A 13,766-nucleotide genomic window follows, 5' to 3' on the forward strand; every position below is an offset into this window, starting at 1 on the left:
CCGTTTCTGCCTCTTCATTTTCGATCAATCATAAGTTTTCAACCTGCTCTCATTTGGTCATTTTTCATCCGATTAAAAAACTGAGAACATGCTCGCGTTCCCCAAACCCTTGCCGTTCTAACGAGCCATTTCTGGAATCTGCATCTTCAACCGTTAAGTCGCGAGAGGCTTTTGTTTGAGGTGAGCGTAATCCTATACAAATCAATGGAGTGTTGGTGCGTGACGTCTCCTCACAACTTAAAATCAAATGTGTGTGCGTGAATGTGCATGTTTTGTAAAGGGGCAGTGAGATACTGTTAATTATGGTAGATTCCACATTTCTTGACCGATTTCAATGGTTTGAATTTTAAACTGTTCAGCTCATTGAAATGTTACTTAAAATCAAATGTGTGTGCGTGAATGTGCATGTTTCTTAAAGGGGCAGTAACATACTGTTGATTATGGTTAACTTCCACATTTCTTGACCGATTTCAATGGTTGAAAGTTTAAACTGTTCAGCTCATTGAAATGTTACTTAAAATCAAATGTGTGTGCGTGAATGTGCATGTTTCTTAAAGGGGCAGTAACATACTGTTGATTATGGTTAACTTCCACATTTCTTGACCGATTTCAATGGTTGAAAGTTTAAACTGTTCAGCTCATTGAAATGTTACTTAAAATCAAATGTGTGTGCGTGAATGTGCATGTTTTGTAAAGGGGCAGTAAGATACTTTTAGTTGATGTTGATTATGGTGAACTTCCACATTTCTTGACTGATTTCAATGGTTTAAATTTTAAACTGTTCAGCTCATTGAAATGTTAGTTAAAATCAAATGTGTGTGCGTGAATGTGCATGTTTCTTAAAGGGGCAGTAATACTTTTAGTAGATTATGGTTAACTTCCACATTTCTTGAGCGATTTCAATGGTTGAAAGTTTAAACTGTTCGGCTCATTGAAAAGAGTTAGCAGGCCCATTCAAAATTTCCGCGGGAATTTTTCTAGTTATGGGCCTGCTAAGCGGAGCAAGCAGCAGCGAAGCTGCTGCTTGCGGAGCAAGCAGGCACATATTACTATCCTAGAAAAAGGGTTTATTTTTTTTATTCTTAATCTTATTTTTTAATCTTCCACAGTTTTTTCCGCAAGAATGCAGCCCGTACCGTACATCGCACCGGGACAAATGAAGTATCAAACGATGCGGCTCGATCTGACTCGATGCGGCATTATTTTTCTAAGAATTCCCACTTACCATGGCGATGCTATTCCCAAAAAACTCCCAAATAAAAGTCCCATAGGAATGAATGGGAAAAGGAAAGACAAAATCACACATCAAGCACCTTTTTCAAAGACACGCTGCGCGCGCATACGTTAACCGATTGATATGAATTTTAGCTCATTTTGTTGGAATTTTTCCCATCTTTAGCTCAGTGTCAAAAAAAATATTAAGGAATGAAAGCTCTTCCCCCTGTGCGGGTTCAAAGACAGTGAGTGTAATCGCCACTCTGATATGCAATTAAGGCTTCAGTGACGGGAACCAAAAAAATCTATTTCCAAAAGTTTCACTTCAACTCGTCACCATGGCCACAATCTTTGCTCACTAGACATCAAATTCACACATTTTGTAGCCACAAGCCTCTGCTTTCTGAAAAACTAAGTTTTATTTGGCTAAGGTGTCAATTAGTACCTTTATTTTCACTTTAAGCGAGGAGAAGTCGCACATTTTTGATCTCTTTTCAATGTAATTTTCGCCGTTTTTGCCTCTTCATTTTCGATCAATCATAAGTTTTCAACCTGCTCTCATTTGGTCATTTTTCATCCGATTAAAAAACTGAGAACATGCTCGCGTTCCCCAAACCCTTGCCGTTCTAACGAGCCATTTCTGGAATCTGCATCTTCAACCGTTAAGTCGCGAGAGGCTTTTGTTTGAGGTGAGCGTAATCCTATACAAATCAATGGAGTGTTGGTGCGTGACGTCTCCTCACAACTTAAAATCAAATGTGTGTGCGTGAATGTGCATGTTTTGTAAAGGGGCAGTGAGATACTGTTAATTATGGTAGATTCCACATTTCTTGACCGATTTCAATGGTTTGAATTTTAAACTGTTCAGCTCATTGAAATGTTACTTAAAATCAAATGTGTGTGCGTGAATGTGCATGTTTCTTAAAGGGGCAGTAAGATACTTTATTTGATCTTGATTATGGTTAACTTTTACATTTCTTGAGCGATTTCAATGCTTTAAATTTTAAACTGTTCAGCTCATTGAAATGTTGGTTAAAATCAAATGTGTGTGCGTGAATGTGCATGTTTCTTAAAGGGACAGTAAAATATTTTATTTGATCTTGATTATGGTTAACTTTTACATTTCTTGAGCGATTTCAATGGTTTAAATTTTAAACTGTTCAGCTCATTGAAATGTTAGTTAAAATCAAATGTGTGTGCGTGAATGTGCATGTTTCTTAAAGGGGCAGTAATACTTTTAGTTGATTATAACTTCCACATTTCTTGAGCGATTTCAACGGTTGAAATTTTAAACTGCTCATTGAAAAGAGTTGCAAGAGTTAGCAGGCCCATTCAAAATTTCCGCGGGAATTTTTCTAGTTTTTTTTTTTATATTATCTTCCACCGACTTTTCCGCAAAAATAGGGCCCGAACCGTAGATCGCACCGGGACAAAAGAGGTATCAAACGATGCGGCTCGATCTGACTCGCTGCGCTATTATTTTTATAAGAATTCCCAGTTACCATGGCGACGCTATTCCCAAAAAACTCCCAAATAAAGTCCCATAGGAATGAATGGGAATCCGAAAGAGATCAACTCCAATCAAGCACCTTTTTCAAAGACACGCTGCGCGCGCATACATTAACCGACCGATATGAAAATTAGCTCATTTTGTTGGAATTTTTGTCATCTTTAGCTCAGTGTCAAAAAAAATTTTAAGGAATGAAAGCTCTCCCCCCTGTGAGGGTTCAAAGACAGTGAGCAAAGGGGAAAAGTCGCCTATTTAGAGTGTGACTAATTAAGGCTTCAGTGACGGGAACCAAAAAATCTATTTCCAAAAGTTTCACTTCAACTCGTCACCATGGCCACAATCTTTGCTCACTAGACATCAAATTCGCACATTTTGTAGCCACAAGCCTCTGCTTTCTGAAGAACTAAGTTTTATTTGGCTACGGTGTCATTTAGTACCTTTATTTTCACTTTAAGCGAGGAGAAGTCGGACTTTGACGCCTATCTCCTCCATGTTAATTTCGCCGTTTTTTCCCTCTTCATTTTCGATCAATCATAAGTTTTCAACCTGCTCTCATTTGGTCATTTTTCATCCGATTAAAAAACTGAGAACATGCTCGCGTTCCCCAAACCCTTGCCGTTCTAACGAGCCATTTCTGGAATCTGCATCTTCAACCGTTAAGTCGCGAGAGGCTTTTGTTTGAGGTGAGCGTAATCCTATACAAATCAATGGAGTGTTGGTGCGTGACGTCTCCTCACAACTTAAAATCAAATGTGTGTGCGTGAATGTGCATGTTTTGTAAAGGGGCAGTGAGATACTGTTAATTATGGTAGATTCCACATTTCTTGACCGATTTCAATGGTTTGAATTTTAAACTGTTCAGCTCATTGAAATGTTACTTAAAATCAAATGTGTGTGCGTGAATGTGCATGTTTCTTAAAGGGACAGTAACATACTGTTGATTTTGGTTAACTTGCACATTTCTTGAGCGATTTCAATGGTTGAAAGTTTAAACTGTTCAGCTCATTGAAATGTTACTTAAAATCAAATGTGTGTGCGTGAATGTGCATGTTTCTTAAAGGGGCAGTAACATACTGTTTATTTTGGTTAACTTGCACATTTCTTGAGCGATTTCAATGGTTGAAAGTTTAAACTGTTCAGCTCATTGAAATGTTACTTAAAATCAAATGTGTGTGCGTGAATGTGCATGTTTCTTAAAGGGACAGTAACATACTGTTGATTTTGGTTAACTTGCACATTTCTTGAGCGATTTCAATGGTTGAAAGTTTAAACTGTTCAGCTCATTGAAATGTTACTTAAAATCAAATGTGTGTGCGTGAATGTGCATGTTTCTTAAAGGGGCAGTAACATACTGTTTATTTTGGTTAACTTGCACATTTCTTGAGCGATTTCAATGGTTGAAAGTTTAAACTGTTCAGCTCATTGAAAAGAGTTAGCAGGCCCATTCAAAATTTCCGCGGGAATTTTCTAGTTATTTTTATATCATCTTCCAGCGACTTTTCCGCAAAAATAGGGCCCGAACCGTAGATCGCACCGGGACAAAAGAGGTATCAAACGATGCGGCTCGATCTGACTCGCTGCGCTATTATTTTTATAAGAATTCCCAGTTACCATGGCGACGCTATTCCCAAAAAACTCCCAAATAAAGTCCCATAGGAATGAATGGGAATCCGAAAGAGATCAACTCCAATCAAGCACCTTTTTCAAAGACACGCTGCGCGCGCATACATTAACCGACCGATATGAAAATTAGCTCATTTTGTTGGAATTTTTGTCATCTTTAGCTCAGTGTCAAAAAAAAAATTAAGGAATGAAAGCTCTCCCCCCTGTGCGGGTTCAAAGACAGTGAGCAAAGGGTGAAAGTCGCCTATTTAGAGTGTGACTAATTAAGGTCTGAGTGCTGGGAACCAAAAAATATATTTCCAAAAGTTTCACTTCAACTCGTCACCATGGCCACAATCTTTGCTCACTAGACATCAAATTCGCACATTTTGTAGCCACAAGCCTCTGCTTTCTGAAGAACTAAGTTTTATTTGGCTAAGGTGTCATTTAGTACCTTTATTTTCACTTTAAGCGAGGAGAAGTCGCACATTTTTGATCTCTTTTCAATGTAATTTTCGCCGTTTTTGCCTCTTCATTTTCGATCAATCATAAGTTTTCAACCTGCTCTCATTTGGTCATTTTTCATCCGATTAAAAAACTGAGAACATGCTCGCGTTCCCCAAACCCTTGCCGTTCTAACGAGCCATTTCTGGAATCTGCATCTTCAACCGTTAAGTCGCGAGAGGCTTTTGTTTGAGGTGAGCGTAATCCTATACAAATCAATGGAGTTGGTGTTGGTGCGTGACGTCTCCTCACAACTTAAAATCAAATGTGTGTGCGTGAATGTGCATGTTTTGTAAAGGGGCAGTGAGATACTGTTAATTATGGTAGATTCCACATTTCTTGACCGATTTCAATGGTTTGAATTTTAAACTGTTCAGCTCATTGAAATGTTACTTAAAATCAAATGTGTGTGCGTGAATGTGCATATTTCTTAAAGGGACAGTAAGATACTTCATTTGATCTTGATTATGGTTAACTTCCACATTTCTTGACCCATTTCAATGGTTGAAAGTTTAAACTGTTCAGCTCATTGAAATGTTACTTAAAATCAAATGTGTGTGCGTGAATGTGCATGTTTCTTAAAGGGACAGTAAGATACTTTATTTGATCTTGATTATGGTTAACTTTTACATTTCTTGAGCGATTTCAATGGTTGAAATTTTAAACTGTTCAGCTCATTGAAATGTTGGTTAAAATCAAATGTGTGTGCGTGAATGTGCATATTTCTTAAAGGGACAGTAAGATACTTTATTTGATCTTGATTATGGTTAACTTTTACATTTCTTGAGCGATTTCAATGGTTTAAATTTTAAACTTTTCAGCTCATTGAAATGTTGGTTAAAATCAAATGTGTCTGCGTGAATGTGCATGTTTCTTAAAGGGGCAGTAACATACTGTTGATTATGGTTAACTTTTACATTTCTTGAGCGATTTCAATGGTTGAAATTTTAAACTGTTCAGCTCATTGAAATGTTAGTTAAAATCAAATGTGTGTGCGTGAATGTGCATGTTTCTTAAAGGGGCAGTAATACTTTTAGTTGATTATAACTTCCACATTTCTTGGGCGATTTCAACGGTTGAAATTTTAAACTGCTCATTGAAAAGAGTTGCAAGAGTTAGCAGGCCCATTCAAAATTTCCGCGGGAATTTTTCTAGTTTTTATTTTTTTTATATTTTATTCCACCGACTTTTCCGCAAAAATGCGGCCCGAACCGTAGATCGCACCGGGACAAATGAGGTATCAAACGATGCGGCTCGATCTGACTCGGTGCGGCATTATTTTTCTAAGAATTCCCAGTTACCATGGCGACGCTATTCCCAAAAAACTCCCAAATAAAGTCCCATAGGAATGAATGGGAATCCGAAAGAGATCAACTCCAATCAAGCACCTTTTTCAAAGACACGCTGCGCGCGCATACATTAACCGACCGATATGAAAATTAGCTCATTTTGTTGGAATTTTTGTCATCTTTAGCTCAGTGTCAAAAAAAATTTTAAGGAATGAAAGCTCTCCCCCCTGTGAGGGTTCAAAGACAGTGAGCAAAGGGGAAAAGTCGCCTATTTAGAGTGTGACTAATTAAGGCTTCAGTGACGGGAACCAAAAAATCTATTTCCAAAAGTTTCACTTCAACTCGTCACCATGGCCACAATCTTTGCTCACTAGACCTCAAATTCGCACATTTTGTAGCCACAAGCCTCTGCTTTCTGAAGAACTAAGTTTTATTTGGCTACGGTGTCATTTAGTACCTTTATTTTCACTTTAAGCGAGGAGAAGTCGGACTTTGACGCCTATCTCCTCCATGTTAATTTCGCCGTTTTTTCCCTCTTCATTTTCGATCAATCATAAGTTTTCAACCTGCTCTCATTTGGTCATTTTTCATCCGATTAAAAAACTGAGAACATGCTCGCGTTCCCCAAACCCTTGCCGTTCTAACGAGCCATTTCTGGAATCTGCATCTTCAACCGTTAAGTCGCGAGAGGCTTTTGTTTGAGGTGAGCGTAATCCTATACAAATCAATGGAGTGTTGGTGCGTGACGTCTCCTCACAACTTCAAATCAAATGTGTGTGCGTGAATGTGCATGTTTTGTAAAGGGGCAGTGAGATACTGTTAATTATGGTAGATTCCACATTTCTTGACCGATTTCAATGGTTTGAATTTTAAACTGTTCAGCTCATTGAAATGTTACTTAAAATCAAATGTGTGTGCGTGAATGTGCATGTTTCTTAAAGGGGCAGTAACATAGTGTTGATTATGGTTAACTTCCACATTTCTTGAGCGATTTCAATGGTTGAAATTTTAAACTGTTCAGCTCATTGAAATGTTAGTTAAAATGAAATGTATGTGCGTGAATGTGCATGTTTCTTAAAGGGGCAGTAATACTTTTAGTTGATTATAACTTTCACATTTCTTGAGCGATTTCAACGGTTGAAATTTTAAACTGTTCAGCTCATTGAAAAGAGTTGCAAGAGTTAGCAGGCCCATTCAAAATTTCCGCGGGAATTTTTCTAGTTCCAATTTAAAGTTGTCCAAATTCCCTTTTCAGACTAAAATTCCCTTCCCTCAAGATGCACCCAGTTTTACAGCTTTTCTACCTCATGCCTGTCATCACCAGTCAGGTAGGCCCGCTTACGGTGCCGCCTCCTCTTCTTTGGACCTTGGCTAATCGGTGGCCATCCTGCATTTATAGTCAAGGCCATTTTGGCTGTCCGAATAAGGGGCAGAGCTTTCCAATTTTTGTCTGACTGTTGGAAGCTGGTTTGGATGCCTCCTGGACGTCTCCCTGGAGAGGTGTTCTGGGCAGGTCCCACCAGCCACAGGCGCCAGGGACAACCCAGAATATGCCGGAGAGAGGAGAGAGGCTGGCCTGGGAACCCCATGGGATCCCCCAAATGAGCTAGACAAAGTGGCTGGGGAGAGGGAAGGCTGCTGCCCCCGTGATCCAACCTCGGATTAGCGGAAGAAAATGGATGGATGGTTGTTGGATGATCCAATGGTACGTTTGTGGACCTGTCATTCCTTCATTCTCGACCAAATATGCAAAAAGGGATTTTTGCAAATGTCATCTTAAAAAGTCATCTTAAAAAGTCATGTAGGTCCCTTTGGGGTATCCTGCCATAAGCTACACTGAGTTTTTTTTTCTTTTTTTCTGTCCATTGGCTCGTGTGTTTTTTTCTTGGTGTCACCAAGATGGAGCAGGGAGGTGCCCACCTGGCATCAGTTGTAATCAGCTCTCAGTCTAAATCTCTGCCGCAACACCAAGAAGATGCCAGAGCATGCTTTTATCTTCACCATTGTCTGTGCTATGTTCTGTCTTGCTCCCATGATGGCTTCTGTTCCTACAGTTGGATGTTTTTTGTACTCTTGTCCTTCTTGGTCTTTTGCAGAGATGGAAAAGGTACTGACATTCTCTACTTTAGTAAAAGTACAAAAACAACATTGGTAAAAGTACTTGCTCAAATAATTACTCAAGTAAAAAAGTACAGGCTCTGAAATGTACTTGATGAGTAGAAGTAAAAAGTATTTATACCAGATGTTTCCTCCTACATCAATTTGAAAGATATTAGCGAATGGAGCAAAAATTACCCTCATATTTACGGGTTGTTCTAATCTAGCCAATTGCATGTCATGTGATCGCATGTTGTAGAGCCAATCACAGGCTGGGATGTATGGGACTGTGTGAAATGCTCCATATGATTGGTGGAGCCAGGATACTTTGATGGCTGCTTTTTCTTCGAGGTCAAGTATTTTAATTGTTTTCATGCATTTAAAAACAGAAGTAATGACCTGGTTTTGAAAATGTATTGATTAAAAAGTACAGACGCTTACGTTAAAATGTAATGGATAAAAGTAAAAAGTCATCTAAAATATAAATACTCAGGAAAGTACAAATTACTGAAAAAACCTACTCAAGTAAAGTAACAAAATATTTGTACTTTGTTACTTCCCATCTCTGGTCTTTTGGTGATCCCAAGAGCCCAAAAGAAGTCCACAGTTTCAAGAGTGTTTTTGATTCGAGCTGCAGAGCTCTGGAATGCCTTAACTACGGAAATCAGAGCTGCTACTTCAGTTTGAATCCTGCCTTAAAGGGGAAATCAAGTAAAGGCAGCCATTTTGCCACTTGCTGTCGAGTGAAAATGACATCATAGTTGCTCAGGTCTTGGGTAACAACCAATCACAGCTCAGCTTCACAAAACTGCACTAAGCCCAGCTTCACAAAATTGAGCTGTGATTAATCGTTGCCTGAGCCCTGAGTAACTGTGATGTCATTTTCACTCGACAGCAAGTGGTAAAATGGCCGCCTCATGAGATGGATAAAAATGGCTGGATTCTGCTGCATAACTTATATTCCACAAATATAATATTAATCAGAATGTCATGTTTAGACTAGTGAGGTCACATATAACAATTATTGTCAAGAAATGTTGAAGGTTGACTTCCCCTTTAGCTTATTTGTTCCCAAAAACGTATAAAAAAAGTTATATTTTAAATATTGCCATGGTCCCAAAAACATATTCATACGTTTTTTTTTAAATGTTTTTTTTGTTGTTGCTAGAGCAGTGTTCCCAAACCACCGGGCAGCGGAGCGTTGCTGGGCCGTGGGCCATGGCGGGCCGCATAGTTGAAGAAAACTTACTGTACTTCCGCTTAATTGATTAGCCGAGGCTTAGGAATATTTTATTTTGAAAAGTGACCAGATTCTCTCTGTTTTACGGTGGACTCTTGACGCATGTCAAGACGCTAATGATCTCAGTCGCGTAGCGCTGATGCTAATTGACAAGTTAGCAAAATGAGTAAAAAACAGACACATTTGGAAAGTGTCTTTGCAACAGAGAAAAGGCCCAGTGATGAGACAATACAGGAGCCTTTGACCAAGAAGAAAAAGAAAGGTGCATGGACTTACTGCTACAGGAGATTCCCACGCATGATGACCTTTTCTGCGGTAAGTCGCTCTTAATTTAGCGTTATGGTGAGTGAGTTACTCATGGACTTTAGATTTGTTCTGTGGTGCCTTGTTATGTTGCCGCATTTGAGGGCGTTGCAAATATAGTTACATAAAAATGTGGCTTCACATTTATTGTTATTTCTACACAATACCCCAGCTTTTGTGTTGCTTGTATCGTTCATAAGCATTACCATATTAAAGCTTTGTTGTTGCCCTTGTTATGGTGTTTGTGCTGCTAGTACAGGCACATAAAAATACATAGTGGATTTGCGTTTGTTGTTGTAGCCTTTTTTTTTATCAGCTGCCAAACAGCCAAGATTTGGTCCATTGTCAGAGTTTGGCTACCATATCTATCAGTAGGTTGGATTAACTTCCAATAAGGGTTTGAATCTGGACTATGCATATACTTTAACCAGACTGCTGTTTACCGATTTCTCTGCATTCAACACCATCCAGCCTTACATTCGAGCCAACAAACCTTCTCCAGCTACACAACCTGGTCATCAATTTGGCGCCAAGAAAAACTGTTTGCCACCATTAAAAATGTGTGCAAACAGCTGGCATACGTCTTTGCAACTGTTTGCAACCAACAAACCCTGACAAAAAATAAGAAACATTTGCTACGTTCACAAACACTCGCATACCTTCATTGCTCAGTGAGATACCACCATAAAGAAAATTCAATATTTTGAGTAATTCTGGAAAATAAGCAAAACCAACTATTTGTATAATGAATTGGAACTCAAGGTAGAGTTGAAGGGAACAACTCAAGTCATGTAGGTTCAGAGTGACCTATTGGGTGAAATGGGAAATGTCTTTTTTTGCACCACATGCAATTTTAGGTGAAGGTTCACATGCAACTCCGGGCTGCAATTCTTGTCAGGAATGTGGCAACATGAAGTTTGGTTTACCCCTTTTTTAAGTTCGGCATCATACAATTGAATAATGCCTTCCTTAGGTCACATTAAAACACTCATGACATGCATTATTTATAAGCAGATTGTTGATTTATTGAGGGACAGATTAGTCAATTTTAGTGCACTGCTATAATATATCCCCAATTTTGATATAGCCTTTAAATGATTTTTTGTTTCACTTATTATAAAACATGTATTTACACATTTCTTCAAGTTAGTTGGATATCAGTTTTCTAATAACTGCAGAATCCTGGTGGGTTTTAATTGCATACCCCTGCGCTGTGTGTTTCGTTTAGTGTAAACCAGTGAACCCGATTGACAAAAGTCTTAATGTCCTATTCTGACAATTCCACATTATTATGTCACCATAGCCATTACCATGTTTCCGCAAGCACGTGAACGTGTACACCACAGTAAGTTCATAACATACTCAATTTAACGTTGGGATTTCACTGTAGTGGAATGTCATGTAATCCTATAAAGCTCTTTCCAGCTAAGCAGTAGTCTGGAAAATCCACGCCACATACTGTAAGGCCATAAATCATTAACAAATGACTCTCACAGAGCACACCGTGTCTTTGGAGTGACATGTAACGCCTCTCCAAACAAGCTGCTCTGTGGAAACTGATACAATAATGTTAATATCGCAACACAGTCGCCCGTAATTCTCAAAGGTTGTGAGACCTGACATTATTAAAAAGACCGGAAAAGAATCGTTACTACATAACAGGTGAAATATTATCAGGTATTGACGTGGGACAAAGAAGCACTTAGTGACATAAACAGTAGGTGAAATATACAAAACAACACTGACCTCTTAAAGATTTGGTTCTGACGATGGCCATGTCTGAGATACCGAACACACGGACCATTCAGAGCATACATACTGTGACAGCAGCACAGCACTTTCTTTTGATGTTTACTTCTTTTCGTCCCACTAACTACCAAGCCATCTTCCATGTATTTTCTGCTTCAAGCCAAACTTATGAGAACAGAAGCAACAGGCTTCGAACAACTTGGTGCATGCCCGAGACATCCCAAGAGGCGCAAAGGTTGCTAGAGCTACTCATTAACTATAGGCAATCCCTTTCTTCTTTACAGGTAGCATAACAGTATGTGGAGTCATCTGCACATCCGGGGAATGGAAATGGCTACTGTGTGGCAGGTATTTTCATTATGAGCTGCTTGTTATGCAGGGAATGTGGTACACTATAATGGTGCATCCATTTAAAAGTAGGGTTACAAAATTATAATTATTTTCAATACACTTCTTCATTTGTGGAGCAGATCAAGGGATTCATGGTCAGCGGTGTTGCCACTAACTTAGTTACTTTACTGATTACTAGACTTTGAAAGTAACTTAGTTACATTACTGGTTACTTGATTTTAAATTGATTCAAATGTACTTTATTACTTACATTCAACTAATGTTGCTTAATTGAAAGTGAATTTTTAACAGTGATGTATAAGAAGAAAGTTCTTTAAATAAAAATAAAATTGCTTTATTTTTTTTTACTTACATTGAGTAAATATTTTAATTTAAAAAATATGGGGCTTTATGGATTTTACTCAACATAAACAGGCTAATTAAAGTGTACCTCCGGTGGAACATTTCGAGGTATTGATGGCGAAACAGATCATATATTGTAAAGTTTGATAAACACCTGGTGTTAGTATCTATTCTTGTATTTGCCAAAATAATTTGTCTCATTAATTTTAACACATTCACTGCCATAGATGGCTGTAAACGTCAAAAAATAATTTTTACTGGGCTGGCAATACTTGTCGCCATGTTTGGGGTGAATATGACGTCACAACGTTGACACGCCGTTACTCACACAGAGGCCAGATCGCTTGCCTATGGACATAAATCTGCCATCCAGACTCTATTATTTATTTATTACAGTATTATTTAATTAAACAAAAACAATATAACCCGACCCGGCTTCCGGCTTTTATACAGTCGGAGAATACTAACATGTGTGGCAGCACTTCTACCTGTCTCATTTTGTTTGTCATCAAACAGGTGTCGCCAGTCACCGATTGATGGACCTTCTGTGAATATTGACTCTGAAGTCTGAAGTCTGACTTGGATTCACCAAAAAATGCAGCGTTTAATTGGGGAAGTCAGTTGAGCTGAGATGGCTTTCAACATGGTGATGTCACAGCCTTTGCTCCAACCTTGATAAACCATATAAATTTCTCCTTCTGACCACCACAGGTAGACTTTAATTTTCTCTTTTGGTCTGAAATAGTTAACTGTTATTACTGGCATTTATAATGAACATATTTTTTTAAATATATACATATAATGATTACGTTTGGGACCTCATACAGTCACAAGATTGGGTGGTTTAAGTTGAGGTTAGTTATGCAGTATTTTATATACAGTTCCATTATTGAAAATATGTCACAAAAACATTGTGGTGTTTTGGGGCATTGGATGGGATTAATGATATTTCTATTAATTTTAATGAGGAAAACAGATTTTTACAGGAGAGAATACAAGTGTCTACAAAAAAATTAAACAAGAACAAATATTAAGCACATTTCTGTAAAAGATGTTCATTTGTGGAATAATTTTGGAACTGACCTGAAAAGATGTCGGTCACTTGCTGAATTAAAAAAAAATGCTTAAAAGCAAAGTTAAAAAAAAAAAACTTAAATCAGACATGAGCTGTTAAAATTGTATATATGCTGTCATTTTTTGGGATGTATCGGTATGGGTGTAATGAAAATTGTATACGTGAGTATGAGGATATGATTCATAAATGTATTATGGTATATGCCTATGAATTTCATGTACATATGTTGTTGGCAAATGTGCGTATGTTAAAGTGCACTTATATATATGACTAGGTGTATACATTTTTCTTTTAAAATACGTTAACCTTATTATTGTATCAACATAAAACCAATAAGGGGTAGGACTAGATACGTTTTTAACTTCCTCCTATCCCTTTTGAACATATAAACTATTCTCTTTCTCCCTATTCTTGTTTTTCTATTTACTTCAACGTATATGTTATACTTGTAATGTGTTTTGTGTTGTCTTTATGTTTATATGTTCAATA

At 38.0% G+C, this 13,766-nt stretch overlaps 1 protein-coding gene and 1 long non-coding RNA gene across 6 annotated transcripts in view; one reads left to right on the forward strand and one right to left on the reverse strand.

Moving 5' to 3' along the window:
- The window catches only part of LOC147175974 (uncharacterized), a 131,724-nt gene extending 118,058 nt beyond the window's left edge, over nucleotides 1-13,666 (forward strand). Inside the window, exons 2-3 of the long non-coding RNA XR_015094601.1 lie at nucleotides 11,794-11,857; nucleotides 12,719-13,666. This is a non-coding gene — a long non-coding RNA (uncharacterized LOC147175974). The remainder of the gene's footprint in view (nucleotides 1-11,793; nucleotides 11,858-12,718) is intronic.
- The window catches only part of nr1h4 (nuclear receptor subfamily 1, group H, member 4), a 140,270-nt gene that overhangs the window by 124,346 nt on the left and 2,158 nt on the right, over nucleotides 1-13,766 (reverse strand). The gene's annotated exons all lie outside the window — the stretch shown is intronic.

Source organism: Leptonotus elevatus, chromosome 4 (genome assembly GCF_054856555.1).
Source record: "Leptonotus elevatus isolate MCC_2025b chromosome 4, RoL_Lele_1.0, whole genome shotgun sequence".
Lineage (NCBI taxonomy): Eukaryota > Metazoa > Chordata > Actinopteri > Syngnathiformes > Syngnathidae > Leptonotus > Leptonotus elevatus.